General features: G+C 43.9%; 1 pseudogene; it reads left to right on the top strand.

Moving 5' to 3' along the window:
• The first annotated feature begins 271 nt into the window (after positions 1–271).
• On the top strand, positions 272–389 carry LOC124620643 (annotated as a pseudogene).
• The last annotated feature ends 10,660 nt before the right edge of the window (positions 390–11,049 follow it).

Below are 11,049 nucleotides of genomic sequence, written 5' to 3'. Positions count from 1 at the left end.
TTGCATGAACCACATCTGTGTCCATCTGTGTCCTGCGGGCACAATATTTCGGCGATCATACATGTCACCATCATCAGGCGAACTGACGGACTGAGCTCCTGTGGCAGTACACCCGTAGATATTTTGTTTATCAAATACGCCGGGGGGAACTCAAGAATCACATCTCTTTTCTAATTGTGTGTTGTGAATCCAGTTCAGTGGAGGAAAGTATTACGTCAGATTGGCAAAAAACAGGGTAACAGGAATTCGTGAGGGCTATGAAGAAAGAAACGCCAACGGCCTTGCCGCAGTGGTAACACCGGTTCTCGTCAGATCACAGAAGTTAAGCGCTGTCGGGCTGGGCTAGCACTTGGATAGGTGACCATCCGGTCTGCCGAGCGCTGTTGGCACGCGGGGTGCACTCAGCCCTTGTGAGGCAAACTGAGGAGCTACTTGATTGAGAAGTAGCGCCTCCGGTGTCGTAAATACACATGCGGCCGGGAGAGCGGTTTGCTGACCACATGCCCCTCCATATGCGCATCCAATAACGCATATAGGCTGAGGATGACACCACTGCCGGTCGGTACCGTTGGGCCTTCATGACCTGTTCGGGAGGAGTTTAGTTTTAGTTTTTATGAAGAAAGAAACATTTTCAACTGTGACGAGACTGACCTTTTCTTCGGAAATCTTTCCAGTAAAACAATGGCCCTCAAAGGTGGCAACTGTTCAGGAGACAAAATTTCAGAAGAACGAAACGCTGTTGTACTGTGTGTTAAAATGTCAGGCTACTTTGAAATGTCTTTAATTATTGATAAGGCTACGAAGTCTAGATGTTTTAAGGGTCTTGACTTGACTAAATTGAACGTGGAATGGTATCCTAATGAACGATCTTGGATGTCGAGAGCAATAATGACTGAATGGTTGCTGGCATTTGATGGAAGAACAGAAAGATAAAGGAGGAAAGTGATTTCGTTTATGGCTAATACCACTTCCCATTGCGATGCTGCACTAAATAATTTGAAAATAATCTTTTTGTCGTCGAATTCAACTTCACTTTGCCAACCACTGGATCAGGGGGTTATTTAAAATTTCAAGTTTTACAGCAAAAAGAGTTGAGACATATTCTATCTCGACTGGATAATGTTGAATCTGGATATGAAATTGAAAAAATCTATTTGTGTATTGGAAGCAATTCTGTGGATTTATTCAGCCTTAAAAACAAGTAACATCCACTACAGTCAGCAATTGTTTTATGAAAACAGGACTCACTTTTAATGACCGTGCTCCAGCGATTGACGGCGGCGACGAAGATAACAACTGTATGATGCGCTGTTCACAGAAAGTAACTAGCGTAAGTGAACTGATTCAAGAGTTTCATCAAGAAGGGTGTGGAGGCAATGCGGAAAATGGAAAACAATATGAAGATGAAAATGACGTAACTGAACCGGACTTTACTCCACTTTCAACTATGCAGACAACGGAACAGGTAAGAAAATAGAAACATAACTTTTTAGTGGGAAGTGATGAAGAGGGACTCAGTTTAACGTTAGCACTTGAAACATACATTGAGAAGAGAAATATAAATGACCCTCTGGTTAAGAAAAAACTACGTGATTATTTCAAAACAACCTTCCCGTACTCATGAAAGAAATTTTAATGCTCTAATAAACCAGTGTACGGGGATTTTTTAGTGTGCTACTGTACTTAAATAAAGGTAAATTTTCATTACTTTACTTATACAGCAGTACACCGCTTTTCTGTGTATAGTACACTACTGGACATTAAAACTGATACACCAATAAGAAATGCTGATGATATACGGATACTCATTGGACAAATTTATTATACTAGAACTGACATGTGATTACATTTTCACGCAATTTGGGTGCGTAGATCCTGAGAAATCAGTACCCAGAACAACCACCTCTGGCCGTAATAACGGCCTTGATACGCCTGGGCATTGAGGCAAACAGAGATTGGATGGAGTGTACAGGTACAGCTGCCCATGCAGCTTCAACACGATACCACGTTCATGAAGAGTAGTGACGGGCATATTGTGACGAGCCAGTTGCTCGGCCACCATTGACCAGACGTTTTCAATTGGTGAGAGATCTGGAGAATGTGTTGGCCAGGGCAGCAGTCGAACATTTTCTGTATCCAGAAAGTCCCGTACAGGACCTGCAACATGCGGTCGTGCGTTATCCTGCGGAAATGTAGGGTTTCGCAGGGATCGAATGAAGGTTAGAGCCACGGGTCGTAACACATCTAAATGTAACGTCCACTGTTCAAAGTGCCGTCAATGCGAACAAGAGGTGACCGAGACGTGTAACCAATGGCACCCCATACTATCACGCCAGGTGATACGCCAGTATGGCGATGACGAATACACGCTTCCAATGTGCGTTCACCGCGATGTCGCCAAACACGCATGCGACCACCATGATGCTGTAAGCAGAACCTGGATTCATCCGAAAAAATGACGTTTTTCCATTCGTGCACCCAGGTTCGTCGTTGAGTACACCATCGCAGGCCCTCCTGTCTGTGAAGCAGCGTCAAGGGTAACCGAAGCCATGGTCTCCGAGCTGATAGTCCATGCTGCTGCAAACGTTGTCGAACTGTTCGTGCAGATGGCTGTTGTCTTGCAAACGTCCCCATCTGTTGACTCAGGGATCGAGACGTGGCCGCACGAGCTGTTACAGCCATGCGGATAAGATGCCTGTCATCTCGACTGCTAGTGGTACTAGGCCGTTGGGATTCAGCGTTCCGAACCCACGGATTTCATATTCTGCTAACAGTCGTTGGATCTCGACCAACGCGAGCAGCAATGTCGCGATACGAGAAAACCGCAATCGCGATAGGCTTCAATCCGACTTTTATCGAAGTCGGCAACGTGATGGTACGCATTTCTCCTCCTTACACGAGGCATCAAAACAACATTTCACCAGGAAACGCCTGTCAACTGCTGTTTGTGTATGACAAATCGGTTGGAAACGTTCTTCACGACAGAACGTTGTAGGTGTCGCCACCGGCGCCAATCTTGTGTGAATTCTCTGAAAAGCTAATCGTTTGCATATCACAGCATCTTCGGTCGGTTAAATTTCGCGTCTGTAGCACGACATCTTCGTGGTGTAACAACTTTAATGGCCAGTAGTATATATTGAATGTACTGTACTGTATACCGTATTTTTTGCCCTTTGGTGAATAGCGGACGCTTCTTAAGAGCCGATAGTTTTGTTGTCCGCTATTCAGAAGTTTTACTGTGTAAACATGTTAAAAATCAGGAAATATGTGGTTATGAGACACTGCGCTGTCTGCTCCACCTATTGGGAAGTGATGGCAACGAAATCGATAGCTGACACCCACTCACCCACCCACACAGACACCCACCCACCCACCCACCCACCCACACACACACACACACACACACACACACACATGCACATAGACCCGCGCGTGCGCACTACGTCGTGCAGCGGCCTCTGTCTATTAAAGCCCTTGCAAGGTGAGCCTAATGAACGGAGCCCCAGTGCCGGCCACACGCGCTGCGGCCGCTACCTGCTGCCTGCTACCTGCTAGGTGGACCACCTTGCTACATGGAAGCCTTGATGCCACACACAGCGCGCAGCAGCCGGCAGGCGTCTCTAGCCGCCCTTCTCCGAGTCTCTGACCATCCAGAAAGAGGCTTGCCCGGAACACGATCGTTCTAGAAGGGAAAGAGAATTTATTCATTTTGCGTAGTTTCAGTGTTTTTCCGATAGCAACGGCGCAATCAAGCATACTTTCCTGATGCACAGAAATCTTGGAGAGAAATTCCGTTTTATACAAGACACTGTTTGATTATTTTCGTGCCACTCAAACGTGTTTCAGCAATTTATGTGCAATCTACAGTGACTCTTTCCCCGTGGCCTTGCCCTCGAATGAATTCGGCACATATATTGAACGCAACTACTCCTCCCCCTCTCTTGGTCAACCTCTACCTCCTACCTCATCCACCCTCTTCTATCCGTCAGTCTCCTTCTCCTCTCTCTCTTCATCCCTTCCTATCTGTCGCTCTGTTCATTCCCTCTTCTATCAAATGGTTCAAATGGCTCTGAGCACTATGGGACTTAAAATCTGAGGTCATCAGTCCCCTAGAACTTAGAACTACTTAAACCTAACTAACCTAAGGACATCACACACATCCATGCCCGCGGCAGGATTCGAACCTGCGACCGTAGCGGTCGCGTGGTTCCAGACTGAAGCGCCTAGAACCGCTCGGCCACACCGGCCAGCCCTCCTCTATGCGTCTCAGCCTGTTCCAAGCCATGGTCATTGACACGTGTAGGCCCTGCGATACAAATCAGTAAAGCAGGTCGATATTCCTGCCTCGACAAGCCTATCACGCAGCTCATGCTAGACGTCAGGGACAGGTTGCCACGCAAATTATGCCAAAACTAGTCTATAAAGCAGAGCGTTATTGCTCCAACAAAACGCACGTGTCATGCAGGCTACCCTACACGCCGGAAGCTGGAAAAAAACACGTTTATGCTCGTATCTCCGCTCCTGCTGGAGCTAGAAGTTTTGTAAACCACACATTGCTGATAATAGTGAGGCCTGTTGTTTCTGTTCCAAATTTGGATGAAGTCGAAGCAGGGGCTCGGATGGAGATCCGACATATAGACATACTGTGTGCTTTATGTATGACAGATTCTTACATGCCTGCATCAATTATTGCCCCCACAATTTAAAATGTCCAGACAACAAGCAATGCAACCATCAGCACTGAAATAGCTGACTAGTCCATCATTTTTAAGGCTCAAATACAACGAGAGAGTGCTGTGTTAGGAAATTTATATCGTCGGTATGCAAGGATTTTATTTATATTTACTGCCATTGACAAATGACATGCCACGTAATGACTAAGACAAATCAGGGTTGAAGAAAAATGCAGAAATTCCAATAAAGACAACGCACTACCATGCCTAATAGGGTGCGGGAAACGCGACGGTATTGTATACGGTTTCCATTTACCTTGGAGTGGATGAATAGAGATCCTATGTCGTTCTCAAGGGAATATTACACCCTTCTTCCTGCAAAGTACTGGCAAGTTCAGGTAACGATGAGGGAGGTGAATAGCGTTTATCCAAACTTCTCTCTAAAGTAAACCGCAAAGGCATAATAATATTGAGATATGGTGACTGACGTGGCTAGGGGAGATACGACAATTGATCCTCGTGCTCACAGAACCAGTCTTGGAGGATGCGAGCTGTGGATACAGGGATCCTGTCGGAACACGGCATCGCCGTTTGCGAACAAACATTGTACCATGCAGTAGACGTTATCAGCCAAAATTGCGACATTTACCTTGGCATTAATGGGACTTGGAGAGTAAACATGGACCGCTCGGAATACAACAATGTGGCTGCCCAATCATAACCGAACCGCCACCATGTTTCACTTCTGTGGCATAAACTCGGCCAGAGGTCCGAGATAGTATACAACAAGACTCATCCGACTAAATGATATTTCTCTACTGCTCCATAGTTCCGGATTTATGGTCTCTCAACCATGTTTCCCTGTTACGGGAATTTTCACCACTGCTGAGTGGTTTTGAATTTCCAGCTCGTCCTGTAATTTCCTACGTCTGTATCTCCCTTCGTGTTGTTTTGGCGCTGACAGGTTTCGCGAATGCAGCGTTCAGTTCTGCAGTCAATCTCGTAGCTACCGTCCTCTTGTTATTCGTCACAACTCTCTTCGTTAACAGTCCGTGACGGTCACTCAACACGTAATTTCGTCTTCAATGTGACTTGGCGGATGAGGTTTTTCCGCTTTCCCTGTGTAAGGTATAAATCTTCGATTAAGGTCTGCTTGATACACCAAACACTTGGCTACCATGCTTATGGAAGCAACCACCGTAGGACCAGCAAGAATTTATACACGTCCAGATTCACTCAGGTCCGACATAATGCCCTCACGGCTCTACAGAACACTGTTCTGAGCTTGAGTGATACTTGCAAATTATTGAGGACACTACACAGGTGGCGTTTGTCGTGAAATATAACAGCGCAACCCAGAAGCTTCGCTAGCATCTGAATTTATGTCAGGCATGCATTTTTTGCTATGTTTCTATATACTTGTCAAAACGACCATATGAATCCCCAGTAACATATGTAAAAAAAAAAAAAAAAAAATCTGTGAAATAACGTCTATGCACCACAGACATCATCGCCGGCTCCCAAAGATAAAGAATCTGTAAACATACAACATTTAAAGATTCCGACTGTCAAATAGCTGTCAAACAGTTATCACGAAAAATTTTACATTATAATAACTACACGATTATAATAATATTATTGCCCTCCGGAGGCCATATCCTCATCAACTCGTCTTCTTGTACAAAAATCCCTAATTACAAGCAAATAATGACTTTATTGCGGCTACTGGAGTTGACTTTTGCAAAATGTTGTATTTCACTGTAGTTCACGCTGCAGTCCCTACTAAGAAAAAAATTAGTGTTATTTCACAAGGAAACTACAAATCTGTTCAATAAATGACCTCAGAAAATGATTCGAAGAAGAAGAAGAAGAAGAAGACTAGAGTAAATCCTTCACTTTCTTACAAAACAAAAATATCAAAAAGATATATTGTTTAAGACATAAACGTACACTTTGCAATTGACAAAATACTTATACTGTTGAATTTAGAGAGACCTGATTGTTCGTTGCACATCGACTCACGCTTTTCTCACAAGACGTCACAAGAAGCCACAGGTCAAGGCACAGATCAGGCCACAGATCAAGACAGGCAAGTATAATTTATGCCGAGTTTGTTGGCTTCTGAAAACATTTGACTCAGCACTGTACCTAAGATTCTGATACGTATTATCTGTCTTCCATGATACGTATTATTAAACAAAATTTGTTTCTTTTTTTTCTTTTTTTTCTCTTCAGCCCAAGTAACGTACATTTATGACAGGTTACTAAGGTGCTACAGTTTTATACTTGACATGGCCAAATTTTGGTATGCAATTGTTTAGTGTCACTGGCTTCTGAAGAAGGTGAAATCATTTTGGCTGAAACCTGGGTAAAGACTGGTTTCTATTTGCAACTGAGGCTGACGTTTTACTTGTTCAACAAAATTTGTGACTGTGTTGAGGATTACTTGACACAGGGTACATGAAATATTCTCTTGAACGGGGAGTCATTGAGAGGTGCACCCCCGGGAAAGTGTGCTCGGATCCTTGCTGTTCATTTTGTATACTGATGATGTGGCAAACAATATTTAAAGTGACCTCCGACTTTCTGCAGATGATACAGTTAATTTTCAGACATGAAGAATTTTGCACTTCCAAATACAAAAGAAACGTAACATCTTAAAATTACAATATTAGTGTGTCAGAATTGGAATCAATCAATTCATTCATACAAACACCAGTGTGTAACAATTTGTAGGAATATGAAATGGAATGAACATGTAGGCTCAGTGGTGAGTTAAGTTGGTTTCAAATTTCGGATCATTTGTAAGACACTGCGGTAATGCAATCACTCTATAAAAGAGACTGTTTACAAAACATTTGAGCGACACAACACAGAATATCTGTCACAAGTGTGGGATCCACACGAAGTAGGGCTTACGGAGGATATGTAAAGTACACGTAGAACACTAAAATTGGACGCCGATTAGTTGGTCTCATGACTGAACGTCACTGAGGCGGTGAACTGGCAGACTTCTGAATTTTGACGCCTGCTTCCAAAGTTTCATCGATCAACATTGAGGTATCTAGAAATAAACCTTCATCTCGTTACGTATCGTGGTCGTAGGTGACATGAAGGCAAGATAACATCAACTATTGTACGAACGTAGGGATTAAAGCAATCTTTCTCCCCGTGTTCCGTACGTGACTGCAATGAGAAAATGCAATAGTGTGTAATTTGATGGTGAGTATGGCCTACTCCCTCTGCCATTGACTTCAGAGTTGATTGCAGAGTGAAGATGTACTGGAGTAAAGAGCCTTCAGGTGAAGTAACCGATACCCTTATATCCAGATTTTCAATTCTTCATTAGCACTGCGGTTAATACACTGAGTAAATTATAATTGTGACGTTTTTAAATGTATTATTAGAGTTTTTGGGCTGTAGTACATGTGTCTGGGCGTCTGTTACATGTTGTTAACCATCTATGGCATTTACAATTCATGCATAGGTGTCTTGAAAAGTGTGTCTGTTACTAATCAGAGTGGTACATTAGATTTTGCGATTAGTTTTGAGTGTACTATCGGCTGTTTTAATTGGTACACTTTCGTTCGCGTTTTTGGCTTTGTCCAACTTAAACGAATATACAACACGCATCAGTTGCTCCAACGATGACAGTAAAATTTAATTGTTTTTGTACAGTGGACACACTGTTGCCTTTACCTGGAGTAATAGAGATAGCAGGTTTGGTTTCTTTTCGAAAGTGACGCATCTGTCTATGTAGCTAATAGACACTGCTGTAGGAGGAGACTGATTGATTTCCGCTGCCGCCATACTCAGAACGGTTAAATATTCCGTCTGTGGTGCCCGCTAATGGAAGCAATTGGTTAATAGGACGATCCGCCGGACAGCCGTGGCGCTTGTCAGCAGCTGGCGTGGAACGCCCCCTCCTTTGTTAATAGCTGCTCGCAGTGGCCACACGGCTCCGCGGAAAAACGGATAGCCGCTTGCGGGCCCGCCAAAGGAACGCCCAGCCTTTCAGACGGACTCGCGGAATTAAATCCGTTACGGAGCGGGCGACTCGCGAGGGATGGCCGGAATTAAATCTGCGCCACTGGGCAAAAACCGGCGGTGTTCTCGACCGCAGAAAGCAACGATAGCTGGCTGCCTCGCGGACTCTGTCTGCGTTCGCTTCGTACCGCCGTGTTTAATCACGCAGACAGGATTTAATCAGCGGCGAGAGGATTTCTGAGCAACACCTTTGTTCCGCTCCTCTGTGCGATAACTGCACGGGCACGGCCGTATTTGAAGAACGGTTCCGTCTGCGAGAAATGACTTCGCAAGATAACGTAGGTTTCCAAGCCCACCTGTCTCTCGTAGTTTTTCTTTTCTTATTTTTATAGTACTTTGCGTATACGCACTAGACGTAAGCAGCTAGTCACCTTGTAATGGTTCTTTATTTGCGTGACCATTACGGCACTGCAACCCCAGTTCTCGATACCAGTAATATCGAACTACTTTTCTGCGAAGTAACAGACATACTATTGTGACAATATTCACATTTCGTTTTATTAATGTATAGGTACTCCGATGTATCGATATATTACAGTGATATGGTTCATGTGTGTATGCATTTCTGTGAGACTGTCTTAATCTTTGACTTACTTCTTATCGTTTTGCTGTGAATGCGCACAGAGCAGTTTTTGTTTCACTTTGCAGAAGTTATGTTGTTATTTCGCTTTATAAAAGAACAGTCAAGTCTTGTATTTGTTAAAGTGGAAATTATATATGTGAAGATTGATACAAAACTGTTTTATTGATAATGTGACAATTAAGAAGACGTATATGTGAATTCACAAGGAGTTTATTAAAAATTTCGATCGTGAACACCAAATCAAAAATTATTTCTACCATGCCATTGTTCCGATCTGGGATTGTTTGATCATTAAGAATTTCTTGAAAACCGCATTTGTTACGTCTTCAAATATTGCTAAAACACACATACGGACCTTCTAGTAGCCAAAGTGGAATCACCCTAGAATCAACAAGATGAGCCATAAAGACTTCGACGAAATCTACGTGGGAATCCATTCAAGATAAGTGCCAAATTAATGACTTCTTTACAGTGACATCATTATTTCTATTCTGACGATACCATCCACAGTCAATAATTTAGTTGTTGCCCGATAAAGCGAACATATGCTGCGTGAGCAACATTATTAATATGATTTCTAACCTACTTTGCAACTGCTGGTATTGTTAGAACCTGTCGTAGAGAACGATGTTGAACTCTGGTTGACGTACGGTCGTAGAAGTGTGTACAGAAATTTCTGTGTGATGTGGCTTCTCAAAATCTCTTCACCAGGACGACAGCTGTAGTACTGACCAATGCAATTCCCTTAGCAAGCCATTCGGGAGGACGACGGTTCAATCCCGTCTCCGGCCATCCTGATTCAGGTTTTCCGTGATTTCCCTAAATCGCTTCAGGCAAATGCCAGGATGGTTCGTTTGAAAGGGCACGGCCGATTTCCTTCCCCATCCTTCCGTCACCCGAGCTTGCGCTCCGTCTCTAATGACCTCGTTGTCGACGGGACGTTAAACACTAATCTCCTCCTCCTCCTCCTCAGCAAGCCGTAACGGGAACGTGATATTGCCCATTCGCATTATACGCTCAGGACCGACTGGGCGCTAAGCTCAAACTAAGTTTCCTCTTTTCATTCTGCTATTCTTCTTCTCTCTTCGTGATTCAGACTGACTGAAGTGTACCTACATTAGCCTATTATTAACCATGGAAATACAATTAAGAAGGAGACTTTGGTTAATATACATTCATGATCACAAAAAACAGAACAACTTAAACGATTAGAGATAGAACGTTCATATTCACAGTACATATACATTAGAATTTTCTGCAGAAATAATTAGCATTTGAACCATGTCGGCCCACAGGTTCAAGGTGAACATTGATTTCGCGGCGCAGCACCACCTACCGGTAAAATATGCCTGAGGCTCTCGTTGGCGCTATAAAGCGAAGGAAATGAATCAGTGTGACAGCAGACGCGCAGGATGCCTTGCAGACGTACGTGCCGACCATAACTTCAAATCAGGCAGTTTGAAAGAGGAATCATTATTGGCAAGAGAGAATGTCGTTCATCCATCCGGGAAACTGCTGCTCGTATGGGACGAAATGTCTCGACAGTGCAACGGGTGCCTGCCGAATGGCTCACGGAAGGCCGTAGAACACGACGAGATGGGTCAGTTCGCACCTGAGAAGATCGACATCTCATCCGAATGGCATTGCAGGGCAGATCTGTGTCTTCCTCGGCTCTGGCGTAACAGTGAAACCGTGTAAAACATCATACAAACACACACAGTCCGTCGTAGTTTATTACGGCTTGGG

Source organism: Schistocerca americana, chromosome 6 (assembly GCF_021461395.2).
Source record: "Schistocerca americana isolate TAMUIC-IGC-003095 chromosome 6, iqSchAmer2.1, whole genome shotgun sequence".
NCBI classification, from domain to species: domain Eukaryota; kingdom Metazoa; phylum Arthropoda; class Insecta; order Orthoptera; family Acrididae; genus Schistocerca; species Schistocerca americana.
The sequence above is the reverse complement of the archived record's forward strand: the minus strand, read 5'-3'. Positions and strand labels throughout refer to the sequence as shown.